The sequence below is a fragment of the Pinus tabuliformis genome, chromosome 1_1, assembly GCF_031772625.1.
Source record: "Pinus tabuliformis cultivar Carrire ecotype Pingquan chromosome 1_1, CPIR1, whole genome shotgun sequence".
NCBI lineage: Eukaryota > Viridiplantae > Streptophyta > Pinopsida > Pinales > Pinaceae > Pinus > Pinus tabuliformis.
The window spans coordinates 881,877,838-881,895,520 of NC_142297.1; the positions used below are offsets into that span (position 1 = coordinate 881,877,838).

Here is a 17,683-nt window from a genome sequence, read left to right on the forward strand (position 1 = left end):
AAGCACAAGAAAAGCAGAACCGCTGTTCCAACCACAAACCCTGAAACTCCAGCAAACATTTGCACCAGCACCTGCATACCAGGCGAAGCACGCAGGTACACAAACCCTGTCAACCGAACAAACACTTCAAACAGCACATGAATAAACGACGAAGCGCGCAGGTTCTGGGGCCGTCTCGTGCCATCTTCGGCGAGGGGCTTCGCCCAACAACCATCTCCGAGTAGAAAGACAAAGGGAAAATAGAACATTGCAGCAATGACCCCAAACAAACTTGTGAAATGGCGCGAACCCAAAGTTTTATGCAATGATATGATGGCCAACACATGGAGCTCCACGGTGGACAAGTGTCGTACCGACTCCTTGTGGTTTGACACGTGGTTTTGTGACATGGTGGGGAGGGCGCACATGTAATAGCGACCCTCCCCTACATAACAAAAATAAATAACAACAAAAATAAAAATATTAGAAAATTCTTATTAATCTTGACCATTACATTTCTCACCCTTTATTAATCTTCCAATACATTTCTTACCCTTTGCGTTTTGGCCACGTCAGTGTCTCACATGACACCGTGACATATGACAGAACTGAAAATCGAGGATTTTGTACATTACAACGTAATGATAAAATAACACAATCTCACATTTTCGATGTTTCCTTTAGCCATCACCGCCAGAAATGCGGAGCGCTTCGCTGGCTTCTTTTGAGAGAGATGGACCATGCAGCATAAACGGCAAAGGCCTCTCTCGAATTTTAGGAATCTCAGCCTCTCCCTCCAGCATCTTCACGGCTTCCACCATTCGAGGTCTGCATGCTACCATAACATGCGAGCACAAAATACCCACCAAAACAAATCTCTCCATCACGCTCTCCTCTCCGCTATGCCGGATTCTCTCGTTTACTATTTCACTGATCTTGCCTTTGCTCACAAGCGTCCATGCCCAATCCGCGATGAGATATTGGGAGGCTGAGTTAGCGGAGGTGTCCAAAGCCTTTCTGCCGCTCATCATCTCTAACAGCAAAACCCCAAAACTGTACACATCGCATTTGTCCGTCAAGTGGCCGTAGAGAGCATATTCTGGGGCCAAGTAGCCGTGCGTCCCTGCTACTTTAGTCATCACGTGGGATTCCCCTTCTTTAGTGATGATCCTCGCCAGACCAAAATCGGCCAGACACGCATTCATTTCGTCATCCAGCAGAATGTTAGTGGATTTGATATCTCTGTGATAAATGGCGGGCTCGATACCGTCATGCAGATAAGCTAGCACTTTGGCAGTCCCCATGATGATGTTCCTGCGCTGCGGCCAGTTCAAAGGCCGGGCATTGGACATTACTCCAAAGAGGTGCTCATCCAAGCTTCCGTTGGGCATGTAATCGTATATCAGAAGTCGCTGGGGCCCTTCTCTCTCATCGCTGGCCATGCAGCAGCCCCTAAAAACGACCAGATTCCGGTGCCTGATATTGTTTATGATATGCACTTCGTTCAGGAAATCGGAATCCCCTTCAGGCGTGCAGTTTCTGATTCTCTTCACAGCGATCAGCCGAGAATCCGGAAGCCTTCCCCTGTAGACGGTGCCGAAGTGTCCTTGGCCAATGAGATTGGCGTCGCTGAAATTATCGGTGGCGTTCCTGATCTCTTGAATGTCGAACCACACTGCGCCGTTATTGGGTCTCAAGGCGGACTTCAGAAGTTTTTTGTTCCGCCCCAAAATTCCCCTGCTCAGTACAGTCTTGGCATCAATTCTGGTCACCCACAGACAGTACAAAAGCCCGACAACAGAGATCACGAGAAAGACCGTGCCGGTGCCGATTAAAGCGTCAGCCAAAACACGGCCATGCGGGGTAGTTTGAACGAAGGGCAAGCGGAAGATACACTGCGCAGTACTTGTGCTCTTGGGACCAAACTCATTAACTACTCCTGCGGCATACAGAAGAGTGAAATAGTAACACTTCAAACTGATCGCCTCTGTCAAGTTTCGGTTCAGGTCTACCAGTTTCTTGTGGACGAGAATTCTAGCATTGTAGCATCCGTAACAGGCGTCCAGATCTGAGAGGTCGCGTCTGCACGCCGAGTCCATCGAAGTAGTGCCTACTTTCCGAATCCAGTCCTCCTTGGTCTGTATGCCCGCGCATAGGAGGGGCGTTGATACAAAGCTTGACGTTCTGTTTAAACAGATTGCCACCAAATCTGGCGAGACAGCAAGAGAGTCGAGCTGCTGCTGAAACAACCGGAGACAGGAAATGGCGGAGGCATTGTCGGGAAGCTCAAACGTCGATGCATCTCTCAAATACTGGGCTAATCCTACGCCGAGCAAGGCGCGTACTGTCTGGCAACAATCGGATTTAATTATGGCGGGTTCACAGGACGACTTATCCCACGGCAACTGGTGGACGTAATCAAAGTTCATCGGACATTCTGCATCAGCGCCAAAGGCCCAATTCAAGAACCATAGTATTAGCAGGATAGAATTTATCCTCATTTTGCTTATCATAAGATACCGGTTATGTTCAACGTAACAATTTAACTCAGAGATTAGCTGCAAAACCAACTCCGACGCACAGCAATTTTATTGCAGTTTTGCGTAAAATTTCCCAATCGCATCGTCAACTCTAATCATGGCTATTGCTGAGGATTAGCTCTCTGCGTTTTGCCTCAAAATCTATGTATATATGAGAAAAATTGCCATCCCAAAACATAGATACTGTAACCAGAAAACCTGACGGAACCTTTTGGTGAATTTGTTTATAATTCTACTTTGAAGGCGGCGAGATTGAGTCAATTGCAGATTTCTCGAATATTCGGCAATCCGACCATCGGATTCCCGAATATTTGAGCAATCTGCGATCGGCTTAAGGACGCCCGACAACCACACAAAATATGTAATGGAGAATGTTAGGCAGCCTGAGAATGCATTATCAATGTCCATAACGAGGATATCATTATCTTATTTTTGCTAGTGGAGGTGTTTGAATAATTTCATGATTTAACGAATCTAAATCATTTCATTGACCGGATCATTATCATTGTTTTTTCCGGGTACATTTAATGAGAAGCATAGGGACAAATTTTGAATATGACAAAATTTAAAATAATATTGTTTTAAAAGTTGTACTAAAATCAACTCCTAATAAAATTGTTTTACAAATATATATTATTAAAAAATATATACTTTAATAAATATTCAAAACAATAAAGAATTTTTTGAACATGTAAAGTATTATATTTATATCATCTAACGTCTTAACGAAGTCTCACCATCCCAGTAGGAAAAAAGCTACGCAATATGTAGATTATCATTAGTGTGGTTTATATGTATATGCTTACCATTTTAATTTAAATAATTAATTGTTTTTAGTTAAAAAATCAAAATATCTATTAATAATTAGACATATTCTCAGTAACTATATTGTATATCACTACATCTATCACACTAATATACTTTCTTAAAATTTAAACATTTAATAAAATAACATATTCAATTTTACCAAAACGATAGTTATAAAGATTTTTTAAAATTTAAAATCTAATAACACACTCAATTTTACCAAAACAATATCTATAAAGATTAAATGAATAAGAGATGTAGATAAAAATTAATTCATAATAAATATCAAATTACAAAAAATCATAAAATTAATATAAAAAATTATAATTCATTACATATCACGTTATTTTATATATATATTTTTTAATTAATAATTTTAATTTTAAAAAACACAATTATTTTGAAAATAAATTTTGATTTTTTATTTTTTTATACTACTAAAAATATTTTAGACTATTTTATTGAGGTTAAATCTCTACCGTCCAATTATTAATTGCAGATAATTAAATTAAATTTTTAAAAATCCAATTTTAAAATAAAGTCTATCAACATAATAATTAAATATAATTATATTCAACCCTTATATTTAAGAATCTTATACATAATTAATTGTATTCACTCTTTTTTAATGTATTAGTATTTAATAAGTTTTGAATTCAACTTTTTCTCTAACAAGAACCTCACCTGGGAGGTTCTCCAAAAAAAAGGATGGCAGGGCCCTGGCAGGTGTCAACTATGTTTAGCTGAAGTTGAATCAAACACTCATATGTTCTTCGAGTGTGCTGCTTCCTCTTCAATCTGGTACGAGCTTTCTCTGACTTATGGTTTTTCTCACCGGTCTTTTCCTTCTGTACAGGATGGTTTTCTCTGGTGGAGTGCCCAGCGCCCCTCCTGGCGCGCTCTTTTCATCCTCACTTGCTGGTACATCTGGAAATGGAGGAATGGGCGTATCTTTCAGAATATCCACCAGCCCCTGGATTCCATTTTGATCACTATTTCGGGGTCCATGCCTTCCTTCGACTAGCTCGATTCTTATCTGGTATTTTGTCACTGACAAATCTAATCTGATTATGAAGATCCATTACAGGTTTTGCGGCCCAGCATGGTCCATCTCCTCTGATTCTCACAGCCATATGTTATAGAACATCTACAGCTACTTCCGATCTCATTCTTATCTGGCAGCTTTGTCTCACTGATAAGACTAATTTGGTTTATGAAGATCCATTACAGGTTTTGCGGCCCAGTTGGGTCCATCTACAGTCATATGTTATAAAATAGTCATATGTTACAGAACATCTACAGTACTTCCGATCACAATCTGCTTATTTGAGGAACTATGTGTTTTTTCCTATCTATCTGAACCTTTTATATTGACTGAGGTTCCTGTAATCTCCATGTATAATGATCATTATATCATCTTAATATAATCATATGTTGCTTTTTTTCTCTGCAAAAAAAAAAAAAAGTTTTGAATTCAACTTTATTAATATGCTCTGATTCATTATGTTATTTGAAAAATAAAATTATTTGAAATAATTTATTACTAAATTTTAATGAGAATTTAATTTTTATCAATTACTTTTAAATATTTTGAATTTTGAATTTTAAAGGTGTAGCTTAATTTATAGATGAAATAGATTTTTTCATTGGAATATGGTAAAACAATTTCAAAAAATAATGTATTTTTTGTTCTTTAAAATGCATAAATAGATTTAACATCATGAAAAACCCCTAGTGCATTTAAATTTTACAGATTAAACAACTTAAACTCAAGTTTTTTAAAAATCTCTACCCAATTTTGATTAAAAAATTAACCAAAAAATGTCTTGAAATAATCATACGATTTAGTCTACAATTTAAACTATCCTAATTTTAATATTTATAAATTTTAATTGTTAACTTGTTTTTCCATATTTTATTCCCATATAAACAATTTTATTTGAATCTTTTATTCCATATTATTTAGAATAAAAAATAATATTAAATTATATGTATCTTTTGTTATTTTAATATATATATATATATATATGGGGGAAGACGTAAAGGCTTTTCAAAATAAATAACCTATTTGAAGGGAGGCAATGCTTTTTAAAATAAAATAAACAACACTTCGATGCGATGCCTATGACTCGTCTTATCAAAAGTCCGTCTTAAAGAAATCGTGTGGGTGCGTTTGACATAGATAGAAAATTATATTAATGTTGAAAAATGTTATAAATATAATTAATAAAATAACTATGAACACCTAAAATATGGTCAACTTTACCCGTGCACTACCTAGTTGATACGCAACCGTGTGATCACTTACGCGTTGAAAGGTTGATAAAATGCAGCATATTCTTGTCTTGTTGGATCATGAAATTGACCTTATTTAATATATAGTGACTGTATTTTATAATGGCCACCTAACATATGGTTTTATTAGTCAACGCGACCATAGAAAAATGTAACACAAATTGTTACCATTCAACGCGATAGTTACTTAAAATAACATTTACAATTTGCATTAGTTTAATTTTAATAATAAAATGTTTAATATTGTTTTAAAGTTTGGTAAAATTAGGTAGTTTGATTCAGGATGATGTTACTTAATAAAAAAAATATTATCATAGATAATTTTTAAAAAATAATTTTAATTAATATTTTAATAAAAGTTAAGGCTATTATCAATATTATTTAAAAAAATTAAATACAACACTATTATAAGTTGACCATGTGACTCATATTGTAATAAATCATTTTAATTAAAAATTTTATATTTTTTCTAATTCAAGGTATTTTTTAAATTATTTATTTTTTCAATTATTTATTTTTTCAATTTTATTGGTATTTTCTAATTTTAAACTCTTTTTAAGGGCGGTTCACTAAAATTTTACTACACTCAATGATAGATCAACTTGAAGGGATCTACCCATCGGCCAAACTAGCAAGGCCTAATCCCAAGAGCCTTGAGGAGATACCTCATGACCTCCAAAAAAGCTAGCAAGGCCTAATCCCAACAACTTCGAGGAGATAATCCCAAGAGCCTTGAGGAGATACCCCATGACCTCCAAAAAAGCTAGCAAGGCCTAATCCCAACAACTTCGAGGAGATACGCTATGACCTCCCAATAAGCGAAGTGGTTAGCCACAAGAACTCGACCAACTGAACTATCCCTTGGGCTTTTTCTAATTTTACACTTATTCTCTTTCTTTTCAATAAATTAATTGATCATGTATTTCTATCCTTTCCATTATCCTCCTTAATTTTCTCTTAGTCTCCCCGTCCCATTTATCTATTTTAATTGTCTATTAATTTAATGTAATTAATCATTTATTCATTTAAAGTTTTTGGCCTTTGAACTATTATTTATATATTTTATTTTATGTTATCTATTGACTTGACCCTTTCTCTTATCCATTATTTACATATTTTATTTTAGTTCTCTTTTAATGTAAATTAATTAATCATTTGTTTGTTTAAATCTTTTAGCTTGACCCTCCCTCTCAACATTTTTTATATATTTTATTTTATTTATTGAGTTAACCATTTCTCTTATTAATTATTTACACATTTTATTTTATTTATTGACTTGGCCATTCTCTTAATAACTAATTATATAATTTAATACAATTATTATTCTTTAACAACTAGTTTCATCATTTTAATATTATTCCTTAACCACTGATTCTGGATTCCTCTTTCTATTAAATGATTCACAATTCTCAAAGTCTTGGATGATGGTGGGTATCAACCTGAAACATTAGACATGATTAAACATCCTCCCCATAGTGACCCAAAAATTCTCTCAATATGAATAATTGTGGAAATGTACACTCTCTCAACTATTATAAGTATTTGATTTTTTAAATATTATTAAGGAGGTGGATTAGTGAATTTTTTCTCCCTAAACATAGTTCAAAAGCTAATTCTAACCTCACAATTGTATTATATTCATTGAAAGCGTTGTAGTAACTATAATTTTTTAGTTCACAGAGTCTTGGATAGACAGTGATCCAGTGCGTTGTCAAGGCAGTTCTAGATGTTAATTCATTGGTTCAATTCCCCGCCCTATTCAGGTGTTCTTCTTGGACATGACCATGATGTAGCCTCACCATTATTGAACTTTAAAAAACAAAACAAAAAACTATATTTTCTCAAAATCTATGGCCAAGGCATAAAGTTATGGCTATGTGAATATTAATAAGGTCCTCTCGTCTTATTATTTCCACATCAACATCCATACACCAAACATGTCAACATGGACTACATGGAATTTGTAACTTATCATGTTATACATTGGTTTGGTCATCTCTTATTATCCATGCATAACAATGCATTGTTCTTTATTTTTAGCTTATCACACATCTCCTAAAATTTGTGTTTCACTCAAAGCTTTTAAGTTCACAACATGCCACAACATGGGCTAAAGGATACCCAATCCCCGAGGTCACCTTATGGAGGTGGGGTATCAAAAAAAATTTCTTCCTTTCACCATCTTAAACCTCCCTTTTGATGTCATCATCATCTTCTACTTATCAAGATATTTATGATCATATAAATTCCATCTCGTTCTAAGCTCTAGGCACAAAGTTAGGCTCCTTAAAAAATTCACCATTTTGTAACATGGCAACATTCGTACAACTACCATGTGGAAAAAATGTCCACGTGTCACCTCTAATATACACATATCTGTGAACCAAACACATCATCCCACCAAATAATATCCAGATTCAAACTTCCATATTTCCTAATTGCAATTATTCTCAATTCTTCTAGATTGTAGATGTAGGTATCAATGCTTGTTAATAAGTCAAACATCTATATCTAGATTAGGATTCCAAAATTTCCCATCAACAAAATTTGCAGTTTTCAATATTCCTGCCAACTGTCAACAAGCCAAACTTTTAGATATCCAAATCATCCACTATTAAAAAAACCAAAAAGACACCAAAAAAAGGCCAAATTTTCATATTTTGGATTTAGAATATACATTAGCCATGTCAGATACATGATGAATACCATTTAGCCATCCATATCGACACTAGCCTCCTCCATGACCACGTCATATGATGTTTCATAGCATGCCAACGTCCATAGTCCTAAATATCTAAAACATTTAATGTATAAAAAAATTTAAAGGGAATTTTTTCAAGTTTTTGGATTTCTAGACTCCTATACTCCATGTCATGCACTAATCCGAGATCTTTCCTTTGATGATGTTAAAGAAAATTCTATAAAGAGCATGAAAATACCATAAGTGCAACATTCATGAAGAAACAACACAAAAACAAGACAACATACACAATGGACTAAGATTTGTTAATGGAGTTCACTCACAATCTGTGAGCTATGTCTCTAGGCCCACCTTCAAAGTGGAGAGGCCTCTATATTATCTCAACAAAATAATGGAAAATACATGGAAATACTTCACATTTAGGGATGAAGAAAAAATCTTCTACTCAAACTGTAACATACTCCATAGCAGCAGCTCTGCCTTAGAATTATACAACTTCAGAGTATAAACATGACCACCTTTTGATATGTGTAAGTTTTTATTGTAATTCATGCCAAGTAATTAATGAAATGTGTGGGATTTTTCCATGATCCCTCAGATTTATTGTTCAAATATCAATTCTTACTACACCATTGGATTCCTTACGAAATTATGAGAAGAATGTGTGTTATATGGTTTTGAAACTTTACCTCTGGACCTCCTCTGGAAAATTTTGCGTTGAAAACTATGCCATACCAGTGTGCAATAAATGCCTCTACATTGAAAACTATGCCTCCTCGAAAATTGTGTCGGTCATTGGGCGCATAGTCATCGCCCTGAAATTCATGCCATGCTGGCTGGGCATGGGTCTTGTCCTTCTCTCTCTTCATGGTCATGGCCTTCTCCCAGTGGCCGAAGGACAAGAGCATTAAATAGTATTTTGTGGGAAGAGTTAGCAAGAACTTTATTTTCCCACTTGGTTGGCATGAGTATGTTAAGCCATTTGTTGGTTTGGGAGGTCCTAGGGTCAAAACCTATGGGATACCAAATTGGTTATTTTGTGTTATATAAAAAAATGACTTTAAAAAAAAATTGTTCACATACCAAACTTAATTGGCCAACTAGGTGTTGCAACGTGGCAACCTCAAATTGGTCCACTTATATGTTGAGTGCACTTGTGTGGTGAGGACATGTTGCATGCTAATGTGGCATGCCCTAGTGATACCATGTGGTGTGCCTCTGTCCAACCACATCAACAGACATTGTGTGCCAGGTCATGTGACATGGCATCTTTGGTGGGTGCCACATCAGCTTTGTGGGTCCCACCTAACTTGTTGACTGACCTACCATGTGGTAGCTTGTGGGAGTTTCATCGACTTTGACTTTTTTTTTTGGTCCAAACTTCAGATGAGCATAACTTCGTCATATGGACTCAGATTGAGGTGTCATTCGTGCCTTTGTTATTGTCTCGATGATATATACAACTTGATGTCTGCTTTGTTAAGATTTGAGGACTTAAAATTTTAGGCCTTCTTAGATCCTCGTGGATCACGCACCATAGCTTATTCCACATTGATTTCCACATCATCTCTCTCATGACACATAGACATGCAACAAAATAAAACACTATCCTTATTGCCACATCATGTGCCATGTCATATGCCACATCCATATCCATGCCACACTACAATTATTTATGAGGCCTAGGGTTCATAATGTGATGCTCCACATATCTACCACATATTTTTCCATGCTAAAAACTATTTCTGAGTTTTTCCAAAAGGTGCAATTTGAAGAAGTTTTGGAATTTCGAACCCTATATTTGTTTTTTATAAAAGGATAGGAAACAATCTTGGAAATCAACAAAGATAAAATTACTTGATTTTGAATTTTCCAGATAACTAGATTGTGTCAAACTATGGGAAAGGTTTCTGGTAATCTATGAAAATGCAAAATTCTTGAATATTCTATTAGGAGCTTAATGAATAACACCCAGATGTTCAATAATCTAGATAATGAGAACATTCACTCTTTAATAGGTTTTATCCCTCTAGTTCCTTTCATCTAGGCCCATGGTTATAGTCCCACAATGAGAAAACAATCAGATTTTGAATCTTCCAAATATCCAGATTTTGTCAAATGATGAAAAATATTTATGGTAATTTACAAAAAGGTGAATTTGATGAATCATCCGTCTACACCTTAACAAATAACACATGTATGTCCTATTATATAGATACTGAAAATATCTTCTCCTTATTAGGTCTCCCCCTTTATACCCTTTAATCTAGTCCCATGATTGTAGCCCCACTAGCCCATATGTTCAAGGCCTCAGGCAAAAACTTCAAAGGAAAAATTTAGAAAATTACATCTTTTTGATAAAACCTACATATCTTAAAATCATCCAAGAATCATGAATTCAAACCATTAACTAGATAGCTTATAATAGTTAAAATAAGCCCATAGACCACTTATTCACCTTGCCCATTTGATTGCAACCTTTCACTCATTCAAAATAAAAATAAAAAAGTAGGGATTTAAGACCATTTCAATTAAAATTGGAGAGGTCAACACTATGGATGATTTTTTGATGAAACATTGTCTTGACATATCTCTTATCAATCACACACACACACTTTGCATATTTATGAAAGTGAAGGGGTTTTATAGGTTCTACAAACATTTTTAGCCAAGGCCCAAAACTCTATAAATGAACTAGACCAGGCATTTCTTGCATCCCATTTAAGATATGCATTCAAGGAAATCATCCAAGTCACAAAGGGAAGTTAGTAATAAACCCCTAAACGTTTGTAAAACCTAAGTAGGAGGGAGTTTAGAGGTTGCAATTTTAATATTCTTGATTTTACTCTAGATTGAAGCTAGGAGGTTGGTACTTCAACATTCATGGCTTAATATCAATAAGCCTTGAAAGATCATTATTGTAGCTATTTTTTCCATGCATATTGTACTTTTTTTTACTTCTATTGAATAGTTAATGTATGTGTGTGCTTTGTGGTATGTATACTGCAAGGTTATGGACTATTCCATAAATTAGATAAATTCTCTCACAAACTTATTCTTTCAAATTACGTACTTTCATGTATGAGCACTTGTTAGATCTAAATGTTGATTATTCATAATTTTTTTAGCAAGTTGAATGCCTATTGCTATTGTGGATGACAACTAATTGTTTCCTTGCCTGTGTAGTTGTGTGTTTATTAACTCATTGTTTCCCATTTCTTCTCTATCTTTTCACTACTACTAGTATATTGTAGACCATTTTAATCTTAGCGCATTAGTCAATTTTAGCTTAGAATGAGCACCCCCTATTGTGACAATTATCCATATCTCATAGAATTATTGGAAAAATAGTAATGGTTATAGGGCCAAAATCCAGATGGGTATCTTATCCCAAATGATTTAAAGTCTAATTGGTAACTCATAATGGAGAGGACAACTTAATTGTTTCGAAGTCATTTACCCCTATCAACATGTCCGTAATAGAGGTAGAGCGAACAAAAGAGGAGTGAAAAATATTGAATTAGAAATATTAGTAGGTGCACTAAGGCCAAAATTTATAGGAAATCTATCTTTTCACTACTACTAGTATATTGTAGAGGATTTTAATCTTAGCGCATTAGTCAATTTTAGCTTAGAATGAGCACCTCCTATTGTGACAATTATCCATATCTCATAGAATTATTGGAAAACTAGTAATGGTTATAGGGCCAAAATCCAGATGGGTATTTTATCCCAAATGATGTAAAGTCTAATTAGTAACTCATAATGGAGAGGACAACTTAATTGTTTCCAAGTCATTTACGCCTATCAACATGTCCGTAATAGAGGTAGAGCGAACAAAAGAGGAGGGAAAAATATTGAATTAGAAATATTAGTAGGTGCACTAAGGCCAAAATTTATAGGAAAATTTGAAACCTAAATATTGAATCTATGATTGTTAAGGTGGGTGAACATTGGAAAATTTAGAGGAAAAAATTCACCATGGGGATAAATTTCTATTTTTTTCCCAAAAATGACTCAGCAAATTCCTTTTCTTCAAAAAACAATACACCCAAATTCTATAGGAAAAAATTATTTTACTTAATAAGCTATCAATATTTTCTAGAATATATGTAGAATCCTCAGAAAGTTCCATAGTAGGATTGAAAGGGATAGCTCTAGCCGACATCGAAAGTGTCGGCTATCCTGGCTCTTCTTGTAGTGAACAGTGATATTTCCTGCCGAAATGGGGTTGATATGTGAATACTTAGTGCCAATGAGTTTCTGTATAGTAAGAGAGTGGAGATCCAATGTCTTTCGTTGGAGTAGGCATTCAAGGTCACTGCCCACTCAGTTGGTAGGGGGAACGTGGCGAATTAGCACTGGTCCTAGTCACAGGGGAAATATTTTGTTCAGGATGTGAATTGGATTCAGGTAAATACATAATGTGAGATGGGGAGATATCCGCATGTGACATCAGGAGGGGAGGCATCTTCCCCAATGTTGATGGGTCCATACTAGAAAATGGCAAGCTCTTATCCGACATGGGCAAAGTGTCATCAAACAGCAGTGTTCCAAAACCTTTTGAGCTATTATGAGATGAGGGAACCTCAATAGGAGCGATATTAACACATTTTTGTGATAAAATTCCAGAATTGGTGAGGGGAAGTGAAAAAGGTGGTGTACCTGATAATTATTTCTTATCGCACGATAACTCAGCTTGTGCTAGGCCAGCGGTAGTCTCCGCAACCCTGCCACCCTTCATGCTCGTTGACCCATGATAATTACATCTAAACACCAAGCGCCTCCCACACCATCGACGTGGACACTATGCCATAAGATGTCCCGTGTGATGACAAATAAGACATTTAAATGGAATACCCCAGAAATCTAATCTTTGAACCAGATGTGTGTCCTCCCAATAAATTGCAAGATGATCATGGAAGCCCCCTCTGTATTCTTTTTCAATAAGAATCCAAGCAATTTGTTTGTCTCGGGCACCCAGGCACTGGGGATCAACGTAAATAAACTTTCCAATTGCGTTCCCTATGTCCATGAAAACCCACCAAGTCCAAAATTGAATAGGCAGACCAGGTAATTTGACCCAAATCAAAGTATTATTGGGCATCTCCTTCAATGGATTGAAGCTAATGTACCATGCATGGAGGGCCAAGAACCCCCTCCCCTGTATCCATGGAAACCCCTTAATATTTTGTAAATCCCCCTGACACAGAAAATGGAAACTGTACCAATCATTCATGAACCGAACCACCGATGACATATATCCTAATAGAGACTTCCATTTAGTTTCCACCCATTTCCTCATTTTGCCTTATCCCATCACAGAAAAGTGCCATCTACCAACTAAATTCCTCTTTTGTAAGATGCTAACCCGATCTATCAATATGTTGTGGCCAAAACTAAGAATCGATGCAGGTGATGAAATATTGATAGTATTCTTATTCCGTCAACAGAGATTCTGATAACCACGCTATCCATCCTGTGAACGGTATTGTGCATGCGCACCACCTGGAACATTGCCAGTAACATCTACTGAGCATCCAAAATATGTGCCATCAGGGCCACCCTTGAGCTCCAACCTGGAGAGTATTCTATCATTTTCCTCTACCTCCAATGTGGCATGAATGAAAACATCATGTGCCTATGTATTTGACACAAATGGGTCCATGGGATCCATCATGTAATAACAAAGATGTAATGGATGAAATGACACTGCCTTAAATGATCCAAATAGGGTAGCTCAACACATCGGAAAATCTGTCAGAGATCACACCTCCATAGTGTTGGGATCCACAATCACATTAGAAACCAATTTTCAGTACATGCCACAGGATGCCCACATATCATCAATCGAGAAATACCGCCTCCGAATATAAGATCAAAAGAGGAATGAAGCAGACATATATATTAGAAAAATACTTAACCAGAAACAAACATACCAAACACGTCGTCCAATGTCTAAAAAAGCATAATATATACGACCGGGGATTAATGAGTGAACAACAAACATCCAATCAATTAATAGCAACCCCGTGTCTCGCCATAGGAAAACTCAAATATTCGTCGGAAGGAGAAAAGGTTGTAGTTGGAAAAGGATCTTTAAAAAAAAGTTTATTCAAATTTGTAAATGAGAAAAATTCTAAAGCAAAAAATAATCAATTCAATATTCTAAGCAAATCTAACACCTAAATTAGATAGAAAAAAAGAAAAATTTACTTAAAATAATTCTTAATCCCTCACTCTATCGCATACTCATGCACGAAAGGCCTTCTAGACATCAAGACATACCTCAGATGTAATAGCAAAATTAAAAACAAAGCACACCCATAAGAACATTGTACCACATGTCAATAAAATAATGGAATATAATACTTCAGTTAACAACTTCTTATGTTTTATTTAGGTCCTACAGTTAAAAAAAAGAGTTACAAGGCATAATAGTCCTACAGTTAAAAAAAAGAGTTATAGGGAATAACAAAGAAAGCAGATGCTATAGCTCATATATCCCAGAGTTTTCTTTACATGTGGAGAACACTAGACAGTAAAATAATTTCTTGAAAGGTGCAAGTGCATTTATCCTATGTCCTATACTAAAAAAATAAAAAAATAAATTACAAAATCACATTTATTATCATATCAAGAAGGTTTCAGAACATCATCGATTCAACATGTTATACCTAGGACCATTGATAGATTAGAAGAATCTTTCATGAGGTCTAGAGCTTCTTTTGTAAATTGTAAGTGGCCAACTTGAACAAGAAGGCCATCATTAACACCCAGAAGATCATGGGACTCTGCATTATTAAAACTAACTATAATAAATGAGAAATATAGATTTAGTGAGGCACATGTAAGTCATCGTGGACCCCACATGAGGGCCACCTGCTTTATCACTCAAACAAAACAACCATTCAAACTTGCACGATGCCACGTGAAGCTATAACATGCCATAATATGCTACGCTTCCATTGCTTTTGGTGTTACCTTCGATTTTGGTTTATATCCTAGTTGTCCTTGGTCATTTTCTTAATCTACTGAAGTAACGTAGGAATTTAATACTACTTTTGGTGCTTTGATCCTTATGATTGTTTCTCGACATGGGTGATCTGCATATGGTGAGTAGGATGGTTAATCACTTGAATGTATCTATTCCTATCTGCTTGCCATCTCGAACCAACGAGAAACTTAAGAAATCGATAAATTTAAGACAACACCTCTAGCATCCTTTCCATATGGGAATTTGGAAGTAAAAACAATGATAACATATCCTCCATCCTATCTGCTTTCCATCTCGAACCAACGAGAAACTTAAGAAATCGATAATTTAAGACAACACCTCTAGCATCCTTTCCATATAGGAAACTGGAAGAAAAAAACAATGATAACATATCCTCCATATCCATATCTTTATCGGGATGTGAGGGGAGGGTTGGTAGTTTTAATATAAAGAAGAGGATACCACTTACTCGAAAAGTAGGAGGCCAGGGAGAACATTTCTTGCACCGGTGATAGGTAAGGAAGAGCATGAGAAGGAAGAGATCGCTTCAAAGGGAGAGTGACCAAGAAAGTCCAGCAAGGGTAGGGGTAGGGTTCAAATAAGCCGAGATAGGTGGGGTGATTGGGTTAGCTAGGATAGGTTTGGGTGAGCTTGGGTTTATACATTTAGGCCAAGGAGGTTTGACCTAAATAAAATTGCTCATATATATCTAAAATACCAGATAAAAGTTGAACTCTCTAACTCCCTTTTATACTCTATATTTTCCTTTCTGGGGTTGGGCATGAGACATGCTTCAAGAGGCTTTGGTATAGCACGTGAAGCCTTAAGAACCAACTATCCTAGGAAACAACAATCTATTCTTTCAACCTTTTCCTTATTGGACTTGTCTCTTTTAACCACTTTGGCACGTTGATCTGAGATAAAGTTTTGAGAGGGAAACTCACTCTCTTTATTTTTCGTCTTTTGAGAAGGAAACTCTCTCCCTTTATTTTTCATCTTCTCTTTTTCAATATTTTTTTCTATTACTGGGTGTGTCCTTAGTTTCACTTAGTTTCAAAATGAGGACATTCTGTTCATCTCTCTTTTATAATATTTTGTGATTTTTATTATTGCTACAAATACTGGGTGTCTTGAATGGTCTTGGTACTTAGGCTTCTATGGCTCTAGGTTTTAGAAAAGAAGCGAGTTTTCCATTGTCAACCCATGCAATTAACTTTTGATGTCACTTAAAAGGGAGCTTCTTCTTAAGTTTGCAAACAGTATTGTTGCAGCGATAGCATCAACCTTTCTAAATGGGTGGTAGGCTTATCTAAAAACTTATAGGCTAGTAGGCTTCTCTAAGAAATTATAGGCTGACAACACCGTAACTACTCGACCTTGTTTAGAAAACAAAAAGACAGAGTTTTGTAACTTTTCCAGGATATTACTCAGCTCTATAGATTATGCCTGAGCTCATTAACTCATTGTTAAATAGATTATATTTCACTGAAATGTTAAAATTTTAAAATTTCCAAGCGTGTTAATAAACGAATAAAAAGAATTAGCATTGTAATAAACATAAAAAAAAAACATGGGATTGACTCATTAACCAATATTAACAACTAAAATTACCTTGCAATATGTCCTTTTTGCGGCTAATTATGCATGTCCCTTTTACAGGATGTAGGATATGTCTTTTTCTACGAGATGCAAGATGAGTTCCTCTGGTCAAAATAGGTCAACAGAGAAAGACCTATAATTTCCTCAGGAATGACTTTTTTATTTTCCTCAGGGATGAGTTCTTGGGGTAGGAAGAAGTTTAGGCACTTATAAATACTTCTTAGGAGTCATCTCTCGTTTAGGGTTTCTAATGACTTCCTAAGCATTCTTTATGGGTATCTTTGCTTCCAGTTCCATTTAGGTATTGAAACCCAGGTGCACTATCATTAGTTTAAGTAACACAAACAGTGAAGGTAGATATAGCAATAATAAGGACATGTGTAGATCCAGTACCAATTTTTCTAGTTGAAGAAGCATAAATAACATATAGGGTCTCCTTCCCGGATGCGGGTGCTTGACAGGTCATACAGTACGATGGAGGCGCATAGAATGGGCAGGTGTCAGCCCAAGCATGCCACGGGTTATAGTTCTGGACGGGCGAGCTGGTCTCGCACAGGTATATTAATGGTCGCATTAACTTCCTCCTACTGTCTCCTGGTTATCTGCGCTATGGCATTCAATAAGTCCATCATTCCCGCGGCTTCGTCGCAGACTACTGTTGCCTTATGGGTTGCTGCTCTGAGTGTATCCCTGAGCCACTTTGTTAGCGAGCTTCTGCCTGTCATACCTTCCCTCGGCTCTAGAGCATTCTCTACTCGTTTTGCT

At 35.9% G+C, this 17,683-nt stretch overlaps 1 pseudogene; it reads right to left on the minus strand.

Annotated features, from left to right (window-relative positions):
* Positions 1-509: 509 nt before the first annotated feature.
* LOC149217180 (putative receptor-like protein kinase At1g11050 pseudogene) lies at positions 510-2,693 on the minus strand (annotated as a pseudogene).
* Positions 2,694-17,683: the final 14,990 nt, after the last annotated feature.